The sequence below is a fragment of the Halichoerus grypus genome, chromosome 4 (genome assembly GCF_964656455.1).
Source record: "Halichoerus grypus chromosome 4, mHalGry1.hap1.1, whole genome shotgun sequence".
Classification (NCBI taxonomy): domain Eukaryota; kingdom Metazoa; phylum Chordata; class Mammalia; order Carnivora; family Phocidae; genus Halichoerus; species Halichoerus grypus.
Window position 1 is genome coordinate 27,390,021 of NC_135715.1, and position 26,651 is coordinate 27,416,671.

The following is a 26,651-nucleotide window of genomic DNA, read 5'->3' on the forward strand; positions in this document are numbered from 1 at the left end:
ATTATAAAGTTATGTTGTGGCTTTCTGCTGTAGGCTCAAGTGGCTGGTGTCAAGATGGGCAAGTTCACGAAACCTGGGAGGGTGGTGCTGGTCCTGGCTGGACGCTACTCCAGACACAAAGCGGTCATCATGAAGAACATTGATGATGGCACCTAAGTCCCTCCCTACAGCCACTCTCTGGTGGCTGGAATTGACCGCCATTCCCGCAAAGTGATAGCTGCCATGGGCAAGAAAAAAATTGCCAAGAGGTCAAAGATCAAGTCTTTTGTGTAAGTTTATAACTACAATCACCTCATATCCACAAGGTATTCTGTGGATATCCCTGTGTTCAAAACTGTCGTCAACAAGGATATCTCCAGAGACCCTGCTCTTTTTTTTTTTTTTGAATTTTATTTTATTATGTTATGTTAGTCACCATACATTACATCATTAGTTTTTGATGTAGTGTTCCATGATTCATTGTTTGCGTATAACACCCAGTGCTCCATGCAATAGGTGCCCTCCTTAATACCCATCACCAGGCTAACCCGTCCCCAGCCCCCCCTCTAAAACCCTCAGTTTGTTTCTGAGAGTCCATAGTCTCTCATGGTTCATCCTCCCCTCTAATTCCCCCCCTTCATTTTTCCCTTCCTATCTTCTTTTTTTTAACATATAATGTATTATTTGTTTCAGAGGACAGGTCTGTGATTCATCAGTCTTACACAATTCACAGCGCTCACCATAGCACATACCCTCCCCAATGTCTATCACCCAGCCACCCCATCCCCCCACCCCCCACCACTCCAGCAACCCTCAGTTTGTTTCCTGAGATTAACAGTCTCTTATGGTTTGCAGAGATCCTGCTCTTAAAGGCAAGGCCTGATGAGAGGCCAAAGTCCAGTACGAGGAGAGGTACAGGACCCGGCAAAAACAATGGTTCTTCCAGAAACTACGGTCTTAGATCTGTTTTGTTTCAGTCATTAAAAATATCCAAAAAATAACAAATAAATTAGAAAGAAGGTTATGTTGTGTTGTATTCAAAGCCACTGAGATTTGGGAGTTGTTTGCTGCTTTAGCATCATCTAGTACATCCTGATGTGTATGCTGCTTTCTTGCAAAGATTAGAACTTTGCAGCGGAGGCAGCTCTAGTCACCTGTTTTTATTCAAGGGGCCCCCTCTTTTTCCCTTCAAGTACACTAAAAATCTCTTTTTTATTCACTCCACTGTTGAACTTAGTATGGATTCTACCTGGTAATATAGCATCCACAAATTCTGACGACTGGACATTTTCAGCGCTATACCTCAATGGGTATTGTCTCTTGGTATAGAATGGCTGAGGCATTTTTTTTAAAAAGCTTCCTAATTAAGTTTTCTTCTTGTCTCCACATTTAACTGGAAAAATCATCCTTAACACATTCCCAATCTAAAGCAGCTGTTAACATTTAAGACTGAACCCAGCCAAGGACAGTATCCATGCAATGTTCCAGATTCTGCAAGGCATTTCTTTCTTCAATGTCTTTTTCTCAATTATGTTTTCCACCCCCCCCCCCACTCCTGTCAGGAAGATTCAGCTGAATTTGTGTCAGTCTATCTGGTATTGACTACTTGAGCCTGAGAGTAAGAGTATAAAACCAAAATCTCAGCTGCCTTGCAGTTCAAATGAAGCAAATGCAGGGTAGAGAGAGATGGCCAAAAATGCTTAAAAGTCCTCTAAAGAATCTCTTTTCTCTATTTTTGGAACTTTGATTCCGGAATCAGTTATTTATTGCTGTAAAACCAATCATCTTAAAACTTCAAGGCTTGAACTTTCTTACACCATACACAAAAATAAACTCAAAATGTGAGACTTGAAACCATAAAAATCCTAAAAGAGAACACAGGCAGTAATTTCTCTGACAACACTGTAGCAACATTTTTCTAGATATGTCTCCTGTGGCAAGGGAAACAAAAGCAAACAACAACAACCAACTACTGGGACAACATCAAAATAGAAAGCTTCTGCACAATAAAGGAAACAATCAACAAAACAAAAAGATGACCTACTGAATGGGAGAAGATGTTTGCAAAGGATATACCTAATAAGGGGTCCCTACCCAAAATATGTAAAGAACTGATACAACTCAAACCAAAAAAACCAAATAATCCAATTAAAAAATGGGCAGAAGACATGAACAGACATGTCTCCAAAGAAGACATCCAGATGGCCAACAGACACATGAAAAGATGCTCAACATCACTCATCATCAGAGAAATAAATGCAAATCAAATCCACAATGAGATATCACCTCACACCTATCAGAAGGCTAAAATCAAAAACACAAGAAACAAGTGTTGGTGAGGATGTGGAGAAAAAGGAACTCTCATGCACCATTGGTGGGAATGCAAACGGGTGCAGTCACTTTGGAAAACAGTATAGAGTTTCCTCAAATAATTAAAAATACAATTGCCATATGATCCAGTAATTTCACTACCGGGTATTTACCCAATGAAAACAAAAACAATAATTCAAAAAGATATATGTATAAATATATATAAATGCATATATATATATATATATATATATATAGCAGCATTATTTGCAATAGCCAAAAGATAGAAGCAACCCAATTGTCCATCCTAAATGAATGGATAAAGATGTGGTGTATATATATATATATATATATATATATATATATATACACAGTGGAATATTAGCCATAAAAATGAATAAAATCTTGTCATTTACAACGACATGGATGAACCTAGACAATATAATGCTAAGTGTGAAATAAGTCCGTCAGAGAAAGACAAATACCCATATGATTTCACTCATATGTGGAATTTAAAGAACAAAACAGATGAACAAAGAGAAAAAGAGACAAACCAAAAAACAGACTCTTAACTATAGAGAGCAAACTGGTGGTTACCAGAGCAGAGTGGGGTATAAGGGATGAATGAAATAGGTGAAGGGGATTAAGAGTACACCTATCGTGGTGAGCACTGAGTAATGTATAGAATTTTTAAATCAGTATATTGTACACATGAAACTAATATAACACTGTACATTAATTATACTGGAATTAAAAAAACAAGTTAATTTTTTAAAAACTTTGATGCTTACAACATCATCTATTTATTATTTCTTACGGATATAAATATCAGCTCAACTGTTTTGTTGACCTGGGCTAGGTTTAGCTGCTCTCATTTGGGTTTTTCCATATGTTTGTGGTCATCTAAAGGAGTAGGTCAGAGACTCATGACTCATTTTTGTTTCATGTGGTCTCTTATCCTTTAGCAAACTCTACAAGCTTGTTTTCATAGCAATGGCAGGATTCCAGGAGAGGAGTAGAATACCCAAGTACTTTTTCAAACCTCTGCTTGTATCATGTCTGCTACTATTCCATTGGCCAAAGAATATCATATGAGCAAGCCCAGAATCAGTATGGGAGAGCACTATCAAAGGGCATGGATACAGAGGACATGAGAGATAGGGACCATTAGTGCACTTCATGCATTAATTGATTATTATTAATTATTACTAATTATTCATCCTAATGTATTAATCAGTGCAACTAATGTATCAGATAATGTACTTAGGAAAAGTTAAGTTTCCATAACAAGCTATGTCAGTTTATATTTTAAAATCTTTCTCCTGGTGATTGCTAAAAGGGCAGAGGACAAAATAGGTAAAGGGGATTAAGAAGTACAAACTTCCAGGGGCGCCTGGGTGGCTCAGTTGTTAGGTGTCTGCCTTCGGCTCGGGTCATGATTCTAGGGTCCTGGGATAGAGCCCCGCGTCGGGCTCCCTGCTCAGTGGGAGGTCTGCTTCTCCCTCTCCCACTCCCACTGCTTGTGTTCCCTCTCTCGCTGTCTCTCTCTGTGTCAAATAAATAAATAAAATCTTAAAAAAAAAAAAAAAGAAGTACAAACTTCCAGTTGTAAAATAAGTCATGGAGATGAAAAGTACAGCTTAGGGAATCTAGTCAATAATATTATAATAACCTTGTATGGTGACAGATGGTGACTACACCTGTGGTGATGAGCATTAAGTAATATACAGAATTGTCAAATCACTATGTTGTACACCTGAAACTAATATAACATTGTATGTCAACTATACTTCAATAATAAAAATTTTAAAGATTTTTATTTATTTATTTGAGAGAGAGAGCACACATGCATGCACGTGAGAGGAGAGGGAGAGGGAGAAAGAGAATCCCAAGCAGGTGCTCCGCTGAGCACAGAGCCCAGTGTGGGGCTTGATCCCATGACCCATGAGATCATGACCTGAGCAGAAATCACAAGTCAGATGCTTAACCAACTGAGCCACCCAGGTGCCCAATAATAAACAAAACAAAACAAAACAAAAAACAAACCTTTCCTAAAACCTGCTTACAGATGTGGTTCTGGCCACCTACATGGTTGTAATGTGATGATGACAGTTCACAGCCTACCTACTAGGATCTGTGCACCTTTGGCCCTATTTGACTCTCTGTGTTCCTGCCAGGAAACTCTGGCTCCCACAAGCTCTTTTTAATGGTCTCATGGTCCTGTCTACACTTGGCACCTAAGACGTCTATACAGTCTTGATAAGGAAGCAACCTGTCCGTGGGCAGGTTTCTTTTTTTTTTAATCCTGAAATGTTCCCGGAATCCATAGAAATGGTCACTTACCTGTGCGTCAAGCCCCCATAAACTACAGTCATAGGGTGCCATGGACTGAATGTTTGTGTGCCCCCCAAAATTCATATGTTGAAGTCCTAGCCCCCAGTGTGATGATATTAGGAAGTAGGGTCTTTGGGAGGTAATTAGCTTTAGATGAGTTCATGAGGGTGGAGTGTTCATGATGGGATTAGTGCCCTTATAAGAAAAGGAAGACACCAGAGCTTCCTCTCTCTGCCAGTGGGAAGGCAGCCATCTGCCAGAACAGGGCCCTCGCCAAGAACTAAATCTGCCAACACCTTGTTCTTGGACTTCCCACCCTCCAGAATCATGAAAAATAAATGTCTGTTGCTTGAGCGCCCAAGTCTATGGTATTTTGTTATAACAGCTCAAGCTTATTAAGACAAAGACCACAGTCAAATATCATATGCCTGAAAACAGTAGCATTAGAAAGCTAGTATAATATAAAGTGTCAAGGTCAAAACAATCTACACACACATTAAAATCAAATTTCCAGGGGTGTGTGGCTGACTCAGTTGGTGAAGCATGCAACTCTTGATCTCATGGTTGTGAGTTTGAGTCCCATGTTGGGTGTAGAGATTACTTAAAAATAAAATCCTAAAAAAAAATTGGAGCACCTGGGTGGCTCAGTGAGTTGAGCATCTGACTAATGATTTCAGCTCAGGTCGTGACCTCAGGGGTCATGGGACTGAGCCTGCATCAGGCCCCCCACTCAGTGGGGAGTCTGCTGGAGATTCTCTCCCTCTGCCCCTGCCCCTGCTTGCGTGCACTCTCTCTCTCAAAAATGAATAAATAAATCTTAAAAAAAAAAAAAGCAGATGTTCAAAGCCATACCTAAAGCTTCTTCCTGTGTAATTTTCATCTCCAAATTCTATTGTTTGTCATGTCATGCAATATTTCTGACCTATACACCACATGCTAAGACTTTCAAAGGGCTAATAAATAGCACCCCTCTTTCCTGCTGAGATTATTGAAAAAGAAGACATTTCAGCTCCTGGACAACCAAAATATCACCATTATGGTTGATAAAGGCCAAGTTAGAAGACACAATTTAGAGTGATAGCCAAATGTACCTGCTAACTGAAACCTAAAATTAGGCAGACTTATTTATTCAGGCATAGGCAGTACTGATGAGAGTTGTAGTCTTCCTGATGGGAGGTGGGTGGTCTGATCCAGTAAGAATTACTGCTTGGAAAGTTAAGTTATGCTGCTTCTTGGTTCTTGCTTCCCTCGGGCTTTTATTCTCCACAAGAACAAGAGTAGAAACTAAGCCAAGCAGGTTTAAGTTATTCATCGAAAATACAGAGCTCAGATGCATCATTGATTGCTCTCTGGGACACATTTAGTAAAGGAGTGAAAATACACTAATCAAGCGACCTCCACACTGAAGGCTATATCTCCCTAAAATCAACAAATAGAATAAGAAAAACATTCAAAGTCATAATAGGAAAAAATTTCCTGCGTTGAAGGAAAAAAAGAAAATATGCACATTAAAGTGGAACACTGAATTGTACTTCTACCCATTAAGAAACTCAATGAAGGATATGTAGCCTTTTCAACAAATGGCACTGGAACAACTGGACACCAATTGTTAAAAAATGAAATTGGACCTAAATTTCACACCTTATATAAAAATTTACTCCAAATAAATCACATATTATAAAAGTTAAAGTGCTATCACCAAAAGATGGAGCAATGGTTATTGAAGAACTTTAATGGCTAAAAAAAAAAAGTGTCCTTAACTAGTAACTGATTTGCAAGTATATTCTCCTGCTAGAAGTATCAATGTTGTCTGGCATTGATCCTTATTCATTCATTCATGTCACTCTTCTTGAAGGAGCTCAATACACGGGAAAATGAAATATTTGTTCTTCTCCAGTCATTGTAACTGCTGATCTGGCACCATGTTAATCTGCCAGAAGAGGTAACCTCACTTGGGGTCCCCCTCTGCTGGGCACCTTGCATGTGCACCTAGCACACTGCACTGGCTGGACTATGGCAGCAAGTACGGAAATTTACTATGACTAGCTCCTCAGATACCTCATGTCCTCTCCTACACTGAGCTTCAGGGACAGGACTTCTTTGGATCTTTTGGGTTCTTGGTGATTCTGCTCTTGCTTTAGTAATTTTTCTCAGAAGAAGCACAGAGAGAGAAAAAGGAAAAAAGGCAATAGCAGTAGTATTTTCATAACCATAAAAGGCTATCTGGTTGAAGGTCTTCTGACTCTTTGCCTGCTTTCTATTGCCAAACAGCACATTTATTAAAACATACCAAAAGCCAAATAGGCTGGTTGCTGGCAGCGAAGTTCATTTAAAGAACTGAAGTAGGAAGATTACAGAACTGGAGAGCTATGAGAACTACTTTCTGAAGAAAACTAAACAGCCAGGAAAGCACTGGAGCTTTTGTAACTGAAATTGGTGCAAATGTGGGGAGCTGCTCCAATGTATCTGACGCACACTCCCTTTGAATGTGGCCCTATCAAAAGCAATATTATCAATGATGTACTAGTATCAAAAATCAATATGAGATATTAGCAATGACATCCTAATAATTAGATTTAGAAACTATGTTGATTTTTTATTATCAAAAACTGCATATTCTATTTCCTGTAAGTTACTGTTATTCGAGTTCTTCAAGTTTGTTTTAGTAAAAAAAAAAAGATGAAGGAAGGAAGGAGGAAAAAAAGAAAGAAAGAAAGAAAGAAAGAAAGAAAGAAAGAAAGAAAGAAAGAAAGAAAAGAAAGAAATTTCCATTCGTACGTGTTTTGTTTTCTTAATCATCTCTTTTTTTTTTTTTAAGATTTTTATTTACTTATTTGTCAGAGAGAGAGAGAGAGAGCGAGCACAAGCAGGGGGAGCAGCAGAGGGAGATGGAGAAGCAGACTCCCCGCTGAGCAGGGAGCCCGATGTGGGACTCGATCCCAGGACCCTGGGATCATGACCTGAGCCGAAGGCAGACGCCCAACGACTGAGCCACCCAGGCGTCCCTCTTAATCATCTCTTAATGAGCTGGATTTGACTCTAATCTTAGGTCTTTCCACCAGGCTTTCAACAGAGGGTCCCAGTAGCAGCACCAAAGGGAGTTGGTGAGCTCCCAGTTAGGAGGGCTTTGTGTCCTGTCCCTTGTTAAGGACTATGGACATCTGCTCACTCTCAGGTCCAGTCCCACACCAGTGCTGTTTCGAGCCCAATCTCACCGCTAGTTCATCCTATAGAAAAATGTAGGTGTGTCAGCAAATGGATTTAAGATCTGCAGGGAGCTTTACAGTTTAAAAATACTTTCTTTTTACTGTTTTTACTGTTTAAAAAATTCTAACAACTTCTACATCACCTCTTACACAAATTCTTTCTTGTTTTATCTAATCACATTTGTGATGATGTTTGTGACAATCTTCTAAACAGGAAGAAAACTGGATTACTTTGGATTTTACACAGACTTTATTAAACACTATAGATGTGAAGTAGGTATTTTTACCCCTTTCTTAGAGGCATAGGAAAAGACCCACTAATACGCTCAAGCCCTCCTCTCTAGTAAGAATGGGAACTTGGACTTAGGTTTCCTTATCAAGTCCACCAAGCTTTAACCTCTGTTCAAAACATAATAACAACCACTCATATATTTATAGCATTTGGGAATATCAAAAGCATTTCACATGCACCATCTCTATCTGATCCTAGAAATACGTACGCTATATATAAAGTAAGCAAAACAAAGTATTGCACCTCCATTTTATAGATGTAAAAACCAAGGCGGGGGGGGGTGGGTAGACAGGGTGGAGGTGGGGTTAAATGATTTATCTAAGATCAAACAACTTTCAAGTGGCAAAGTCAGAGGGAGAAGCCAGGCTTTGGGACTCCTCACTCACACTATTTCAGTTCCACTCTATCCGCTGTACTTTGCTTCTCATTCGACAGCTTTCTCAGTTTATCTAATTAAATTTGTCATCCGCAGTTTTGCCTCCATACATGAAGAAAACTGATTACTTGGATTTTAAGAGGATGGGGGGATATTTTTATAGGGTGAAAGCTTCTGTTGAAGAGTTCTGCTCAACAGGACCTAGAATGATAAATGAAGACGATGACGATGAGGAGGAGGAAGATAAAATAACCCAGCGATTATTTACCAGGGTGTCTGTAGAATTGTCATGTCCAATCATGAAGATTTGTGCTCAGTCTGTTTAAAATACCAGTAGTGTGGAGTGCTTGGCCGGCTCAGTCCGTAGGGCATGGAACTCTTGATCCTGGGGGTTTTAGCTCAAGCCTCTCATTGGGCCTAGAGTTTACTAAAAAAAAAAAAATTTTTTTTTAATTAAAAAATAAATAAAGTGCATAAAAATACGGTTAGTGTGGGCTTAAAAATTTTTTTGATTGCATTGTGAGCAATATGGATCAACACTTGAGAAGTGTCTTTAAATAATCTGTTTTTATTTAAAAAATTAATTCTTAAAAAAATTGTAACAAAAAAATCTGTAGGCACAGAAAAATTCCAGCAACTGGTTCATGTGAGCTAGGATCATTTGATGTATACACTTAGGTCTTTTTGACATGGAGAAGGTGAAATTACAGTTATTTAAAAATAGAACTGTTAAAGATTGCCTCAAAACAGTTTCTTTCCTCCACTTGATTTTTTACTGTAACAAAAAAATTGTGTACTTTGGCCCCAAGTGGTATCACATGGAAATCTAAATGTCCTTAAAATTTTCTTGACTCAGTCCAAAGATAGCTGGCCTTCATTGAATAAGAATACAACTGTGATTCAGAAGGTTTAAAAACGTTTCTCCAAACACTGATATCAGTGAATATGAGGACCTTTGTAGAAAGATGAGAGAATCACATGTCCCTCTTTTGCAAGAAGGTAAGCTTTATTATTGCTAAAATCAATTCCTATTACTACCAAAAAAATAAGGGTGTGTGTGTGTGTGTGTCTGTGTGTGTGTGTGTGTGTGTGTGTGTCTGTGTGAAAAAAATAATTTACCAACCACAGGGCACTATTCACATGCAAAGTATTTTTTTTTTTTATCATCACCCTATTAGGGAATTAAAAAGGTCTTGTTTGTTTGGTCCCCTTTAGCCTTTCCTGTCTGATTACTAGGCAACAGAGCTTCATGGATAATAAAGGTGAAATCGCCAATAATTTTTTTTTTTAAGGAAAAAAAATCTAGCTATGCCAAAGTTCTCAGAGTTCCATGTTGTGCAACAAAGCCACTGGCTTTGAATCAGTGCCATGACCCTAGCACCTTGTGCCAGATACTACATTTACTCAGGGTCATTTGGGCAAAAGTAAGGAAAAATATTAAAGCAATGTTTATGTAGCAGATATGTAATATCAACCATGTTATGTACATTGGTGATAAGAGTAAGGGTTGGGTTGTTTGGGAGAAAAGTGACATTTTCTCTTAAGTAGTGGAAAATTACCAGTTGTTAGTGTGGTGGAGTTCTCTACTTTATTCCTTTACTCTTTCTTCATGCAGCTCCGCTGTAAATCATTATGATAGCAAAAAAAAAAAATTTAAATTTAAATTTAAAAGGATCATCAGATATGTTTTCTAGAAGTGATCTGAGAGTCAAAGTAACATGGTGATAAACTATAAATTATACATTATCCAGTGTGTCATTTCTATGATGAGATAAACAGGCAAAGTGTCATAGCAATAGTAAGTTCAGAAAATGCTTCCTAATTGTCCTCTAATTGCAGACCACTGTCCAGATCCTACCTTTCCCAGCCTTCTCTGGTAACAAATTCTAAAGACCTGGGATTGCAGCAAAGACCCTGCTTAGCAATGTGTCATAAGCGCCAAATCCACCAATAGGTTCAAGTTGAGAGTTGTTTTATGGCCTCAAATGTGGTTTTCTTTGAAATCCACTAAGCTGTAGTTATTCCTCAAACCCATGCTCTGCTTGGTCCATCCTAGCGACAGGTTTTCTGTATTGGTTTATTCAGTAAACATTTAGTTAGGTCCTTAATTCCCTACCCAACTTTTATATCTCCTGCCCAAAACACTAGCTCTTGATACTGTATTTTTTATTTCCAAACTGAATGCCATTTACCTAAAATACTGGGTTCTCAAAATAATTATTAACCCCAAGTTCAACCCACAAAAGCCTATGTAATCCATGGTATACTTAAAAATTGTATTTCAGTACTTCCAACTATTTCCTTTGCCATGTTCTTTCCTTTGGGGAAATGTATTGAATTCTCACTAGTAAAGCCAAGGGAGAATATCTCCCCTTCAACATCACAGAAACCTTTACCTATCCTTTAAGAGACAGAAGTGAAACTAAACTTACTGCCTACATTGTTGCCCCAGGCACTTTACATAAGTTATCTCATCTAATCCCCAAGTAAATAGTACACAGGTTTTACAAATGGGGAAACTGAGGCCCAAAGAGCCCAAAGTGAAAAAAGGAGTAGGTGATCAAATCAAGATTCACCCTGTTGGCCGTAGAATTTCATAATTCATGCACCTTCCAAGAACACCATCCTGCCTTTCAAAAGAAGAGGATGGAGCCAAAGTCAACTACTGCTTGGGTGTTCTAAAGGAGGAACAAAGGGAAAGTATTCCTGCTATGGGCTGAACTGTGTCCCCCCGAATTCATATAGTGAAACTCTAAACCCCAGTGCTTGAGAATGTGACCATATTTAGAGAGAGAGCTTTTAAAGAGGTAATTAAATTAAAGGGAGACGGTCAGGGTGGGCCCTAATCCAATCTGACTGGTGTCCTTTTTTTTTTTTTAAGAAGAGGAGATTAGGACATACAGAGAGCCACCAGAAATGCACATGTACGCGCACAGAAGAAAGATCGCAGGAGGACAGAGCGAGAAGGCAATCATCTGCAAGCCGAGGAGAGAGGCCTCAGGGGTAACCAACCTTGCCAACACCTTGATCTTGGACTTTCAGCCTCCAGAATTGCGAGAAATAAATGTCTGTTGTTTAAGGCCCCCAGTTTGTGGTACTGGCTATGGCAGCCCCAGCAAACTAAGTCAATCTGCATAGTAAGAAGTGCTGGGTCTCCTAGCCACTCAAGTGGGATGAGTTATTTTGAAGCCATTGTTGAATGATGCAATTCATTATTTTTCTAGCCTTGAGGCTCAATTTCTATGGAGCTTCCTAGAGGAACCAAATCAGTCCTATTCCTATTAGGTCTTCAAATATTTTCTTTCTTTCTTTTTTTTTTTTAGGATTTTATATATTTATTTGAGTGAGAGAGAGAGAGAGAGAGAGGGAGAGCATGAGTGGGGGGAGAGGCAGGGGGAGAAGCAGGCTCTCCACTGAGCAGGGCGCCTGATGCAGGGCTCAGTCTCAGACCCTGGGATCATGACCTGAGCCAAAGTCAGATGCTTAACTGACTGAGCCACCCAGGTGCCCCAAATATTTTCTTTAGGCACAGAAGACTACATCAATGTATGGAACTGGAGATGGAGATCTAGAATGAATGTGACAAAGATGTCTACAACATACCTGATGTGATTTGCACCTTCCTATTCTGTGGGAGAACTCAACTTTACACCCCAAGGTGAGGGTGAGGAGATTTAGCTCTATCAAAACTCTTGAATGACAGGATTTGATAAGCTTCAGGTTTGGTGAATATTGGAGGAACTGGAAGGGTAGCCACCCTAAGATGGCATGGAAAGCCCATGGCCCTTCCCACATCCACACCTTGCCCTATGCAGCTCTTCCATATGGTTGTTTCTGAGTGATATCGTTTGCTACTAAATCAGTAAATGTGAGTATATCCCCAGGTTCTGTGAGCCATTCTAACAAATTATCAAAGGCAGTCACAAATCCCATTGGGTCAGAAGTACAGGTGGCAATCTAGACTTGCAACTGGCATCTGAGGTGAGGGCAGTCTCGTGGGACTGAGCCCATGACCTGTGGGATCTGAGGTCATCTCCAGGTAGTCTGAGAATTGAGTTAAATTTATAGGACACCCAGCCGGTGTCCACTGAGGGTTGGAGAATTGCTTGGTGTGGGAAAAATTCACACAGCTGGTATTGGAAGTACTGAGAATAGAGGAAAAAAACAAAGTTTCCTTTTACAGTACTCTAAAAAGTTCCTAAACTTCGGGTTGGCCTCAGAACATCATTGGCCTCCCGCTGCCCGCTAGAAAGGGAATGACCCACAGCTGGGCAAGCTTCCTGGCGTTCTTCCAGGATACACTCGCTCTATCCAGGAACAGGGGAAAGTACCAGGAGTCCTGCTGCGGGCTGCACTCGCCACAGTGTAGAGCCTCATCATGCGAGCCTCAGAAGCTCACAGTCCTCTGCCTCATCTGCGGACTTTGTTTAACAGTTAAGATGCAGGATGAAATATTTAATCAGTACTACAAGACACATTGCCTTCTTCTATGTCATATGCCTTGATATGCCTGGTGACTTTGAATTAGCACATCAGCTTTTTATTTCCCCTAATGCACACAGAGGTTGACCTGGAAAACTATTTTTCCCTTCATCTATCCATTCCGATCCTCTGGGGTGGTAAGAGAATAGTGCCAAGAATTGTTATTGTGTTTTGAAAATTTGTTTCCAAAAGATGACATGGGCAACTCATTTTTTAGATATTGAAGAAATTATAAGCTCCTCGGGAGCTTCCTGGGTGAAATCTGAAACTGGTTCCTGAATGCAGAGGACAGGGAGAGACCAAAGAAAGGGACAGGCCACTCGGGCTGGTAGGTGGCAGTTTTAATAAGCAAAGGGAACTTACATCCGAAGCTTGTCTTGGGCAGCAGCAAGATAAGGTGATTCCTGCACCTGCCCACCAAATCCCAAAAGTTTGTACAGAGACCTTAACTAGGTCACATATACTGTGCAGGTGTTCTCAACACCAAATCATTATCTCAAGGTCATGTCCTTGGAGCTGCCTCTGGGAGCAGGAAAGGCAAGCAGAACCTACATTCCAAGGACAGGGGAGGGGAGGGGAAGCCTCTGAGATTGGGTCCCGCTCAGGGATCAACCAGTGGCCATGTCTTTTTGATGACCTTCCCCAACAGAAGCCCCGGTCCCCTCCCTAGCTGGTTGTTACGGGGGCAAGTTGCCTTGCAAGGACGCATGTTAGGAGTCATGGGGCTTCACCCTGCCACACTCAGTGTGTTGCTCCCTGTCTGCCCGTGGCCCCAGGGCACTCACCTTAAGTGTGACCAAAGACTGGAGACTGTAGGCAAGCAAAAAGAATGGAAGGGGGATAAGGACGGAGGTCATAGATGAAAATCAGTCCTCCAGTACAGTTATCAGCTTGTTTTCGCTTGTCAAGGAAAGAGTTTAATAATGCACCATTTTCCTGGTCCCCTGGACAAGCTAAATGTTAATGCCAAGGCAGCCAAGAAATGCCTCAATTCTGAATCAAGACTGGAAAAATGACAGCCTCTGAAGGTAATGCTAGCACTTTCCCAGACTCACAGGGAAACTGCCAGCCTAACATCCACTTGTCTGACATCACCAATACATGGGCATCAACTTTATTTCACCAGAACTCAATCCTTTATCACAAATTACTAGTATCATATTTTTTCAGAAAAGCATACTCCTTTATTAAAGATTAGCTCCTGCCTGCCACTCTTTATTTTTCATCCATAATGCTCTAAGATGAACTAAGTTCCCTTTAGGCCCTCGGGGCAGGTAGGTATCTCTGGGGTGGTGCAGGAGATGGCCCCCCCTTTCTCTCCGTCAGCCCCCAGCCCAGGCTGCTGGCAGAAGTGTGCACGTTACACTACTTGAGAAGCCATGTATGAGTATGCCCTTCAGGGGAGCTGAAAGGGGGCCAGGACCAGAAGGGGGGAGCAGCTGCACCAAACAGCTTCTTCTGAGCAGTCTCAGACATACCACCTTTCTGGGAAGAGCAGCCAAGAACATGGGGGAAGCCAGGTAAGGCAATGAGGCAATGTGGAGTGCACACCAGGTCCGCGGCTCTTCTCTGAGGAAATCTGAGGAGGGATCCCAGGGAGAGAGAGGGGGCACTTCTCTGGTTACTTATCCTCCAATAATAGGAGGAAATGTGCTTCTACGGGAATTCTTCAACAACACCAGCAGCAATAAGAGAGTTCCTTAAGAAATCTCATTTGGAGAGAGGGGCGCCTGGGTGGCTCAGTCGGTTAAGCGGCTGCCTTCAGCTCAGGTCATGATCCTGGGGTCCTGGGATTAAGCCCCACGTCTGGCTCCCTGATCAGCGGGGAGTCTGCTTCTCTCTCTCCCTCTGCCTGCCACTCTGCCTACTTGTGCTCTCTCTCTCTGTCAAATAAATAAATAAAATCTTGGGGCGCCTGGGTGGCTCAGTCGTTGGGCGTCTGCCTTCGGCTCAGGTCATGATCCCAGGGTCCTGGGATCGAGCCCCACATCAGGCTCCCTGCTCCATGGGAAGCCTGCTTCTCCCTCTCCCACTCCCCCTGCTTGTGTTCCCTCTCTCCCTGTGTCTGTCTGTCAAATAAATAAATAAATAAATAAATCTTAAAAAAACACACACACGCACATTTAGTCTAAAAAAAAAAAAGAAATCTCATTTGCCAATGAACATTCCTATTTCCTCTCACACAGCAGAGAACAGAGAAGAAGGTTGTGAAATGATATGCCCCAGTAGCGCAACAACATCTCAAACTAGGGATTAACAAAGGAAGAGAAGAGGGACGGTTTCCTACTCTCATTTCTAAAAGCTCCTATTGCTAATCCACTAACAAGAACCAATTATCTGGAAAAATAAAAGAGTCATAAAACTAGTATTAATTAATAATATATTAATTAATTTATTTATTTATTAATATTAGTCAATATTATCAGTGAAATGGAATAAAATGAGGCATTACCCATTGCTACTTGCAGGAAAAAAATTCATTTAAAAATAGATTTAGCTTAAGGGTGACTGGTTGGCTCAGTGGGTGGGACATTGGGAGTTCGAGCCCCACGCTGGGTGTAGAGATTTCTTAAAAATAATATCTTTAAAAAAAAAAAAGATTTAGCTTAAATATGATACATCTCATCATACACTTCTTATAAGTTAGAATCTAGAGCAAAGATAATAAACAGAAAATAATTTTAACAAATATGGAATTTAGAATTTAGAGTAACGTATTACCTTTGGTGCTGCATAACACCCTTTTATCAGACATACAAGAAAATTTAACTAGACGTATGAAAAATGATTTATTTTCCCATTTCTGAAAAATAATGAAAGGCATTTGTTAACATTTAATAGCCTTATATCAAATATTTCTTCTGTAAAGCTGAACAGCAATTTAAAATCGATTATATTCCTACTGTTGCCATAATTTATGATTGGCAATCCCTTATGCATTTGATGGCAAAAGGAACTCCCCGATGAGCTTACACATGGATTGACAGCCTCCTTCACACGTGTATAAAATCAAAACATTTTCAAGTCATGCTACCCAAATACATGTAATATAAAGCATTGAATATAGGATTTAGAAGTTGATTTTCACTTCTTAAAATCATTTTTACTGTATTTATTTTTTTTTTGTAGGCTTCCTCTTTTAAATCTTTTGTGTGTGTATTTTTCTCCTGCTTTAAAAATAATATAAGTAGGGGCGCCTGGGTGGCTCAGTTGGTTGGGTGCCCCAGTCTTGAACTCAGCTCAGGTCTTGATCTCAGCATCATGAGTTCAAGCCCAGTGTTGGGCTCCATGTTTTGTACAAAATAAATTAATAGAATTCAACTACACAAAGTTCAATATAGCAGAATATACAACAGTAGACAATGAAAGGACCCAGCAATACCCCTCATAAGGCCAAAGAGTCTGGTGTTGTCCATGCAAACCTTGGTTTTAGACTGCCTGCATTCAAGTCCCAACTTAGCTACTTGTTACCAGTGGGATGTTGGCTGAGTTATTCCCATCCATAAAAAGAGATAATAACAAACCTACCTCAAAATGTTGTGAATAATCAATAAAACAATCCACATAAAACACATAGTACAGTTCCCAGCATATACTAAGAGCCCCATAAATAACAGCTCACCATCAGTCTCATCAGCATCATCATTATATTTACATACCTTCTCTACCTTCATGGATCCAGCCCAAAACACATTCATTCTCTATGGTCCACTCGGGGCTCCACAAATTGCTCACCAGGCTCTCCATTTCACAATCCCTTGCGGCTATAACACCTTGAAAGAACCTAATGCTGGCATTTCAGCTTTGATTCCTAACGCCTGGCATGCTCTGACAGTCCTCCAGTCTGGAGGTCGCCAACACGGGCTGTGCGTGACAATCTACCGTGGTGTGTGTATCTACAGTCCATTCTGCTATAACGCTTGTTTATTCCAATGTGACCAATAAATTAGGAGAAATTTTAGCATAATGCTAATTTTGCATTGGCTTCTGCCAGTTTCATCACCAGGCCCACACAGAAAGTGCACCCGGCTGAACCGAGCCGGGCACGAACCAACAAAACGCAAGCACGCACACACCTCTCGCTCACCGTGAGCGCTCCATCGGCTGTTTCGTTGACTGCTGCCGCTTTCTACACCTGCTCTTCCGGCTTCCCATCTGATTGCAGGTAAGCTCCTTGCAATAGCTCACAAGCTGCCACTCCAGCCTGCTGGCCACGTGGCCCTACTCCCTCCTTTTACTTCTCCCCTCTTCCCTCTCAGCCTATTTTGTACTTTTCCTTTGTTCTCTGCTCTTTTTCTCTCTTTATCTCCCTTTCTCTCACTCTTTTTCTACCTCCCTATTGTTTTCCTCTGGCTCAGAGGGTAGTAGCCATGGGAACCAGGTTGGCGTGCATCATGAGCAACGGTAGGAATGCACACTCTCACAGTCACATGAGACATTTTTTCAAGGTAAAGTGACAGATTGATTGCTGTTGACGTAGTTCTTCACCACTTACCATGGATAAAACTGTGCTCCCTTTTTATTATGTTCCTATCTTTTTTATGTATCCTGATGACATTTTGGGGTGTTTACCCCAATCCCAGCCCTGTAGCTTCTATTGCATGATTTTGCATAGCATGGTGAGTCTTAGGAGCCCATATATTAGGTACGGCAGAATTGATAGTATCTATCATCTCTACAATCGATTGAGCTTTTATCAGATTTTCAAAGGAATCCACTTGTAATCAAAAAAAGTTGAAGAACTTTTGGTCCAGGGGAGTTCTCTCCAAAAGAAATGTGAGCCATTTTATGTAAAACATTTTTGAGTAATAAAAAAGTAAAAAGAAACAGGTTAAATTAATTTTAACAATGTTTTATTTAACCCACTATCGTCATTTAAACACATAGTCAATATAAAAAATATAAATGAGATATTTCACCTGTTTTGTACTACATCTTTGAAATCTGGTTGTACGTTAGCACATTTCAAGTGCTCAGTAGCCGTGTATGCCTAAGGACTGCTGTTGACAGTGTATCCCTAAAGGATTCCTGTCCTTTTGACCAGAAGATGGAAACAGAGAAGAAGATTCCTGATCCACTTTTTTTCTCAGATAATGTAAATAAAGCTAAAAGGTAGCTTTGATTAAGGCGGACCTGAAACAAATCCACCAGCCCTTACATGCTTTTCTAACCTGATTTAGATTAATGCCTTGCTTAGTGTCAGATTTGTTGTGGTCCAAAGGTGGGGAAAACGTGCATCCATCTAAATATAGAATCTATTCCGTGTGGAACTCCTGGGGAATACAGAGGAAGTCTTCTCTTTGCTAACTGCATCTCTTAAACTGTGAGGCTTATGAGCAAACTTTTTGACTAATAATTTTTCTAACAATAAGAAACATAATCTTAAAAATAGCTTTTGTGGGGGTACCTGGCTGGCTCAGTCAGAAGAGCATGCAACTCTGGATCTCAGGGTCATGAGTTCGAGCCCTGCACTGGGGGTAGAGATTACTTAAATAAACTTTAAAAAATAGCTTTTGTGAACAAAACAAGAAAAAGAAACACATTGAAGTTGATTTATATAGGACCAAAAATTCATAAAGAATTTATTCATAAAGATATCAATTCATAAAGAACCCATCTTAGAAATGTAAGCTTCTTTTTTTTTTAAAGATTTTATTTCTTTGACAGAGAGAGAGACAGCTAAAGAGGGAACACAAGCAGGGAAGTGAGAGAGGGAGAAGCAGGCTTCCTGCTGAGTAGGGAGCCGGATGCGGGGCTCGATCCCCAGACCCGGGGATCATGACCTGAGCCAAAGGCAGATGCTTAAGGACTGAGCCACCCAGGTGCCCCAAAATGTAAGCTTTCAATGAAAAGTTCCCTACATTCAGTTGCTTCTAAGTATCAATTTGATCATCAGCAGAACACCCTCACAGTTTTCTGAAAATTTTTAACGCAATTCTTTGTTCATGAGAAATACTATACAAAAGCCAAATAGGTAAAATCAAAGCTCCCCTCCCTCCCCCACCATTATGTGGATTGTTGCAGCTCTGTAGATCATCACTGGAAACAAAACAAAACAAAACAAAACAAAACCCTAAAAAAAACAAAAACAAAAACAAAAACCACCCCTAAGAGCTCTGTCATTTAGAATAACCTGGGTAGAAAATTAAGTTAAGTACTTAGGGAAATGCAAAAGATGTGAAAAGCAGTACTGCATTTAAGAAACTTAAAAGACATCATCTGAAAAGACAGAGCTAAAAATGAATACATAAAAAAATGAGAGAACAATGATATGAGACCGATGGTAAATGTAAAAGTTGAAGAAGGGGTGTTCTGGTCTCTTTAATCCCTAAGTTCTAATGCAAAGGGACTTTATAATTAAGCTAAGTAAGCATAAGCCCACATATCATGGTCTGAGAGGCAAAGGGCATGACCCCCCTTCCAATAATATGTCCTAAAATTCCCACTTTGGGGCAGTTGTCTATGTGGCTTGTCGGCCCTAACTGAATATGCACTCCTGTGTGCAAATCCTCTCCAAACTCAAGAGGAAGGAACATAGCAGTACACTGGGGTCAGTGTCAAATCAGTCTTAACCCTGACTGCTCATATCCCTTGATCCAGAACAGGGATCCTGCCATGAATCCTCCTGACCCCAGAGCCCAGCTGCAGGAACTGGGTCTTGTCCTGACTTGGATCCATTGCCTTGTACTCCAGGTCTTCCATCACTAGAGTCACAGAATTTGTGCACCCTGGATATACCCACACCTCCAACACTCATCACTCTCCCCATTCTTTCCAGAGTCTAGAAATCCCATACCTAAACTCCTGTAGCTGTGGCTGGATCTCTGCCTCTCCCTAACTCTGTCACTCATCTAAATCTCTACTGGTGTTGTCCAGGTGTGAGGATGATCTGACTATCCGGCTTATCAAGGATGGGTAAAGTTGATTTATGAGCCCTGGCTTTCTACCCTGTTATTTCTCCTTCACCATTCCTGGAGCGCCCCTCACAAAGATGACTTGTTGAGAGGAAAGCATTGTAGTTCTATCAAGGAAATACAGCTCCTGATCTTCCATGATGAACAGCACATCCTCCATTCTTTATTATCTATTGCTTGGAGCTTGCTTAATTCTCTGCTCCATTCCCACGGGCCTGTCCATTTTCTAGAGGCAACCCTTCCCTGGTCTTACTAGCAGCACTCTCTCTGAAACTGACCATTACAAACACTTCCTTGGAAAGTTTATACATTCTCAGAGCTCCCTATTAAATCCATATATGCCTAGGCATATCAGTTTCATATAGTCTATCAGCTAAGAGAAAAAGTTGAATACGTACACAGAATCTTCACATTCAACACCTTTAAGACACAAAATATAGTATTATAATAAAGAATATAGTAAAGATTTAGAAATGATTTAATACAGGTATTTGATAAATGAATAATATATATGCCTCAACATACTCTAATCTATGAAAGTGAGGATCCCCAGAAAACCAAGTGATGAATTCCATGAGTTCTAAGAATCTTTAGTTATAGTTCAGATATCAATATTAATTAAATTAATGGATTTCCAAATGGCTTTTACATAGGTAGATATAGATTACAGTACTGATATAACAAGGTGTTTAATAAAAAAAAAAAGTAATTGTCCAGTGATAATGTCACTCCCCAATCAGTATTATTACTAGTGTAAAGATGCTCAAATAGCCTACTGACTACTAGATCCAGTTACCCTCCCCAGTAAATTAAGAATAGTTTGTTTTATGTCCTACTGTATGATATGAGAAAGGAAAAGTTCATTTTAAAAAAGGATTATAGGGGCGCCTGGCTGGCTCAGTAGGGAAGAGCAGGAGACTCTTGATCTCAGGGTTGTAAGTTTGAGTCCCACGTTGGGTATAAATATTAATAAATAAATAAATAAATAATAAAAATAAATTTAACAAGGATTATAATTATCTAGCCCAACTACAGTATCACTATTAAACGTTAGGAAAGAATCTATTTTCACAAACTATATTGACACTTGCTTCCAATCGAGGATAAAACTTGTAGGTAGAAAGGGTGTTTAAAGATCAAAGAATCTTAATTTCCTTTGCTGTCTTTTCACTCTCAAGTTGGTGAGCTAAGTGTTGCAGGAAACCAGCAGAGGGAGCACCAACCATTGTTTTTTTTTTGTATGTGTGCTCTAAAAACAAAGGGACTGTCTTTTTTCCATAGATTTTTAGACACTTTATCAAGATTGGCAAAACCCTTGTAAAATACAAATATGATTTGTGACTGCTAAATTTTCTCTCTGTTTTTATTAAATCAGCATTGAAACATTTTCTTTATTAATGTTTTATTTAAGAAAGTAATACATTTTATACAAAGTGAAACAAACTTAAAAAAAGCTTAAAAAGTGAATAACCTCCTACCTCCCCTTCAGATCCTGTTTATAAACAGACTGGTATGTGTCTTTTCATATCCTTCTAATTAAAACAAGTAGAAAAAAAAAATATGTAGGAGTTCTTCACTTGCTTGGGTTTTTTGTTTTGTTTTGTTTTATGGGGTCCCACTAAAAAAACCCTTTCTGTAGGTAGCAAAATAGCATGAAACATCCATGAATATGCAGTGGATTCAAGAGGAAATATCAAATAAACACAATGTCAAGCCATATAGAAACCATGTGTGTACAGAGGGTCAAAGCATACAATACTGAAATGATATCACTGCCTTCCAAATGAAAAAAACCTAAACATGTCTGAATGAACGTGTGGATCTGGAAAAACAAATAAACACAAGCCAGAATGTGCAATGCCCTGCTTTGCCATGAGGAATACTAGGTGAATTAATTTCTGGTATACAATTTATATTATCAACCTCTTCATAAAACAAAAGGAAAATAAAATAACAGCAATACTTAAAAAAAAAAAAGGAGAATGTATTAAAATGCATTTTTTTTTTCAAATTCACAAGATTTCACATATTCCAATTGAATTAGGGGACCAAATCCTTTTCCATTCAAAGCGATATTCTATTCAGTTGCATAATTTAACTGAAAACGAAAGAGGGTGTAGCCATAGATGTGGCCAGAAGAGGCCCTCCATCCCATCCCATTGAGAGAATCCCTGGATTTTACATGGGTTCCTATCCTGATCCAACCTCATCTCTTTGCAAAGAGAACCTTCTGAATAAGTGGTTCCAGATCCCAGAGACCCATCTAGCCACCTGGTAACTGTTTCTGAAGGTTTATCTTTGTAAGCCCAGGAAATTTGCAGAAGCTTCCATAGCCCTGGCTGTCACTCCCCATCCAGTTTCCTCAAAGTGTCTTCCTTGTTTTCCTCTGTGTCTCTGAATACCCACGTTGGACATAACCTACTAGAGGTGTCACCTCTGCCAATTCCTAGGCACCCTGATCTCATAGCAGGTTGCTATCAAGGAAGCATTGCAGGGGTGGAGGGAAAGGGAAAGAGAGCAATAAAAAGAGAGAGGGGAAGAGAAGGATAAAAAAGAGCAAAAGAGGGGTGCCTGGGTGGCTCAGTCGGTTAAGTGTCTGCGTTTGACTCAGGTCATGATCTCGGGGTCCTGGGATTGAGCCCCGCATGGGGCTCCCTACTCAGCGAGGAGTCTGCTTCTCCCTCTCCCTCTGTCCTCACCCCACTTGTATGCTCTCTCTCTTTCTCTCTCTCAAATAAATAAATAAAAATCTTAAAAAAAAAAAAAAGAGCAAAAGAAAAGGCTGAGGGCAAGCTGACAAGGATAGGAGGGGAAATTCCCTACATGGAGGATATTAGAGAGAATTCCTTCTGGGAGTGGGGAGTAATTAATCAGCTGTGGCTTCCTTTCCATCTCCCCAAAGCAGAAAAAGATCATTTTATCTGATCTATTTTTCCCCCTTTTGCTAAGGGATTTAGGGATATCAAAAAATTTTCAATAGCCACACCTTTGTGAGAAAATAAGAGAACACAGCGTACTGCTCCTCATTTGATAGAGGAGGAGAACTGAGGAATGGAGAGGTCAAAAGCCTGGCTCAAGGTCACAGGAAAGTCAGTTACCAAGTTAGGATAAGACCCTGGGTTCTTGACTCCAGCCCTTTACTTTATCCACAAAGTCAACACAAGCAGTCTAGATTTGTTATCTCGCCCCCTTCTTTCTCAAAGGCTGAGTGACAAAGAGTGCTTAGTGTGATACTGAGTGTAAATGACAGCACAGGAAGTCCATTCTCAGGGCAAGCTGTGAGACTGGCAGCTGATCGGGGAGCTAGAGAGCAAGTCTGTACAGAGCACTTTCAGTCTACACTCGCTATCTCGCCCCTACTGTGGCCAGAGTCCACCAGGGCCATGGGGAGGAGTTGTGAGGCTGGGGGTTGGTGGGGGGGGGGAACGCCGGCAGGTTCAAAGTCCACCTAACTCATCAACTCCTGAGCATCTCTTAGCAAAGTGAAAGGCTGTGACTTAACATGGAGGAAACGAGTCATCTACAGAACTGGGTATTTCGTATCATTTTAAATGTTATGTATATCATAATTCACATATGAATTATAAATTGTACTCTATAATCATTTATACGATCATGTATATATAATTATTGGGCAGATATTCGAGGAACATTGTTTTCCTACATGGTACTAACCTTAGAATTCAACTCTTTGAAACATAGTAATACAGTCCTCAAGGAAGTCTATCCAGTCACGTATCACATGTTTGAAGCTTAAAATGCTGAAAGTAGAGAAATGTTCCATCAAAACAGGTTCAGTATGAATGTCAACCATATATGGAAGAAACATTTCACACCCACTGCGCATTCACAGTTGTTTCAGCTAAGACATGGTGCAAAGTGTGTTGGTCTAGCTTATAGCACAAAGACGGGTTTATTTGTGCTGTTACAGCACTGTCATTTACTCGAAATACAAAGGAAAAGAAGTAGATGAAGAATAGAAATAGAAGCCTATGGTGACTTAATTCTACTGTAAATTGAATTTCATTATTATCTTCCTGTAAACATACCTTTGATTACAAGTGTTTTATGACCAATGAATAATCTCTTTAACAAAATGAAGGAGAAAAATAAACTTATTGAAGGACAGCATCCCAAAATATAATTTATAATTTCTCACCTAATGCTAAATTGTGACCACGAATTCTTTTTTAAATTTTTAAGTAGCAGTCAAAATATTGTATGAAAGGGATGTTTTACATAATCTTTATATCTAATCTTGACTGTTTAATTATATTTAACTGAAAGAGATGTAGTGTATCACGATCTTACAGATCCTCAAATACCCTTCTTTCTTAATTCTAAATTGTCCACAAGTTGTGAAAAGCTAATCTCTAACATGAACACTCTGACTGATCATAAAATATTTCCATATAGAATGGATCTGTTCAAAATATCAGTCATCTGTAAAATAAAATAAATATAAATAAAGATAATAGTAATCATCACAGACGGGAATTGTTTTACGTTACCTATTTATATTCAAATTTCTAATTATTCTTAAGGTCAAGAAGTTGGCAGATTTTTCCAGAATCTAGAGGGCAAACATAGTCAATGAGGGAGACACACACAGAGACACAAAGAGACGGAAAAAGTCCAAAATGTACTTTCTTAAAATACCAGACTACTTCAGTTACGACATATGTACTAGCTTGGGGTTTCTAAATCAACAGACTGAAGAAAAACTGCCTTGTCATCAGAACTCCAAAATATATGGATCTCACAAGAAACAAATATGTGAAGCTATAGATCTAAATCCAAACTCTCTCTGTGAAAGAAAACAAATTTTAGCCGTACAAGTTGAGCGACTTGACCAGTAACATTAGAAATTACACCGAAACTCTTCTGACAGGATAGTAAACTCGTTTTCCTTTCAAAAGTGAGGTGAGAACAGATAAGGGACACTCATGGAAGCAAACGGAATGCAAAACTGAAAAGCCTAAATAAAAAAGACTGATGAAAGCATAACATTAAAAAGAGAAGTGTTTAGCTGTTAAATCATCCAAATTGCTTTGCCAAATTTTGACATGCTTGATTTCCTGTAGTAAAAAAAAAAAAAAAAAAAAAAAACCTCTTTTTTTTGTCTTTGAAAAAAAAAGTGGGGAAAAATAACCAGCTGTTCCTTGTATAGTTCAGGAAACAAGTTTGATTTATTACTTTAAGGTTATTTTTGAATGAGCTGCTTGTGGCGGCCAAAGTGCAAGAAAAGTCACTGAGGCTTGTCCACTTGAAGGGCTCAAACTGTTTCCTGAACAGTCCTTCTTGACTCTGCACCTCCGACGGCTATTATTGACAACGTGTGACTGGGGCCTTCCAGGATTTTAAAACAGCAGGGGTCCCGGCCAAACAATCAGCCTGTCAATTACCTTTTCCCCTGTTGTGAAAAAGGGACCCAAGACAATGCAACTTCTCAGCAGGGAGGTGCGCAGCTCCGAGTCTGTAGCCCACTGCGGCACCGGGCTGCATTCAAACCCGAGTAAATGGTTGGTGCCTTCACTTTTGTCTTCGTGCGTCAGCTCAGACCAGAATGACTGCAAGGTAGATGTCTCCATGGAAGGATTTTTACCTTCTTGCTAGGGCAAAATTGACTCTGTCTGTTGTTGTCTCTGCCTCTTATGGACACTTTTTTTCCTGAGATCCGAACAGACACAAAGACTACCCCGCTCCCAGCCCGCTTCTGCAGGCTTGTCCTCCGGGAACGCCCAACTCTCTCTACCTATATTGTGGCTTTAAAAACTTCCTGTGGGCATTGATGACTTGCTGTGAGGACTGTCCATCATCCCGCCCCTTTGTCTGGCAGTCACTTCCATTCGAATTTGACTGACTGAGGAAGCCTGAGTTATTTGTAAAGAACAACAAGGCTTTTCATTCATAATTTTAGTAGGGGGACAGGGTGCTAATGACTGAGCTTGAATAACTAGGGAATGTGGTATTCAAGGCAGGAAGAAGCCCAACTGGCTGCCAAATGAGGGAAAGAAGGGATGTAGGTGAAAAGTGCCTGGGTAAAAAGCCAAACAATGACAGGAGGATCGCACATCTATACAAATACAAATCAAGTTTTTAAAAGGTGAGACAATCAAAAAGGTGGAAGCAGGAAGGAGGACAGGGAAAATCTAACAGGATTTCATTAGCTTTGGGGTCAAGTTACATGGCAGAGTTTACAGAATCCGAAACCCATAAAGTGTCTACGGAGGAAGTGATCTTTTCTTCCACTGCTGGTTCTCCTACAAAAACAAAAAGCTAAAAAAAAAAAAAAAAAAAAGTAAAACTGGTTTTCACTCTCTTTTGGTACCTTTCATATGTTCAGACAAAGAGAGTTTGTTTTCCAAGGGTATTCAGCCTGGCAATCAAGTCTGGGTTCCAAAGAGCTTACTTTCGGGGGTTTCTACTCATTTTTATGTGCATGCAGCATAAACACAATATGTAATAATTTTACATACCTGCTGCTTTCCAGGAGGAGAAATTATAAAAATGTAAATTTCGAGTTGAATTTAACTGTGTAACTAAGTATTATGAGATTTATTTTTCTTACTACAATAATAACATTGTGGTTTGAGTTTTTTTATTAAGAAACTTAAAAAGTATCACATTGACATTTTTATATGCATGATTTTATACATGGATTCATAGGAAATAATCCAAAATAACAATGTTGCACATTTTAAATCTATTACGAAGTAGCAGAATGATGCAAGCTACTTTTTTTCAAAACCAGTATA

The 26,651-nt window shown here is 39.8% G+C and overlaps 1 long non-coding RNA gene and 1 pseudogene across 2 annotated transcripts in view; one reads left to right on the forward strand and one right to left on the reverse strand.

Moving 5' to 3' along the window:
* The window catches only part of LOC118522978 (uncharacterized), a 176,408-nt gene that overhangs the window by 136,789 nt on the left and 12,968 nt on the right, over positions 1 to 26,651 (reverse strand). The window contains exon 3 of one of the 2 annotated variants that reach the window (XR_013446912.1): positions 8,775 to 8,924. The exons of the other annotated variant lie outside the window; for it this stretch is intronic. This is a non-coding gene — a long non-coding RNA (uncharacterized LOC118522978). Of the gene's footprint in view, positions 1 to 8,774; positions 8,925 to 26,651 lie in introns of those variants that run through there. 2 annotated transcript variants of the gene reach the window in all.
* LOC118522976 (large ribosomal subunit protein eL27 pseudogene) lies at positions 25 to 940 on the forward strand (annotated as a pseudogene).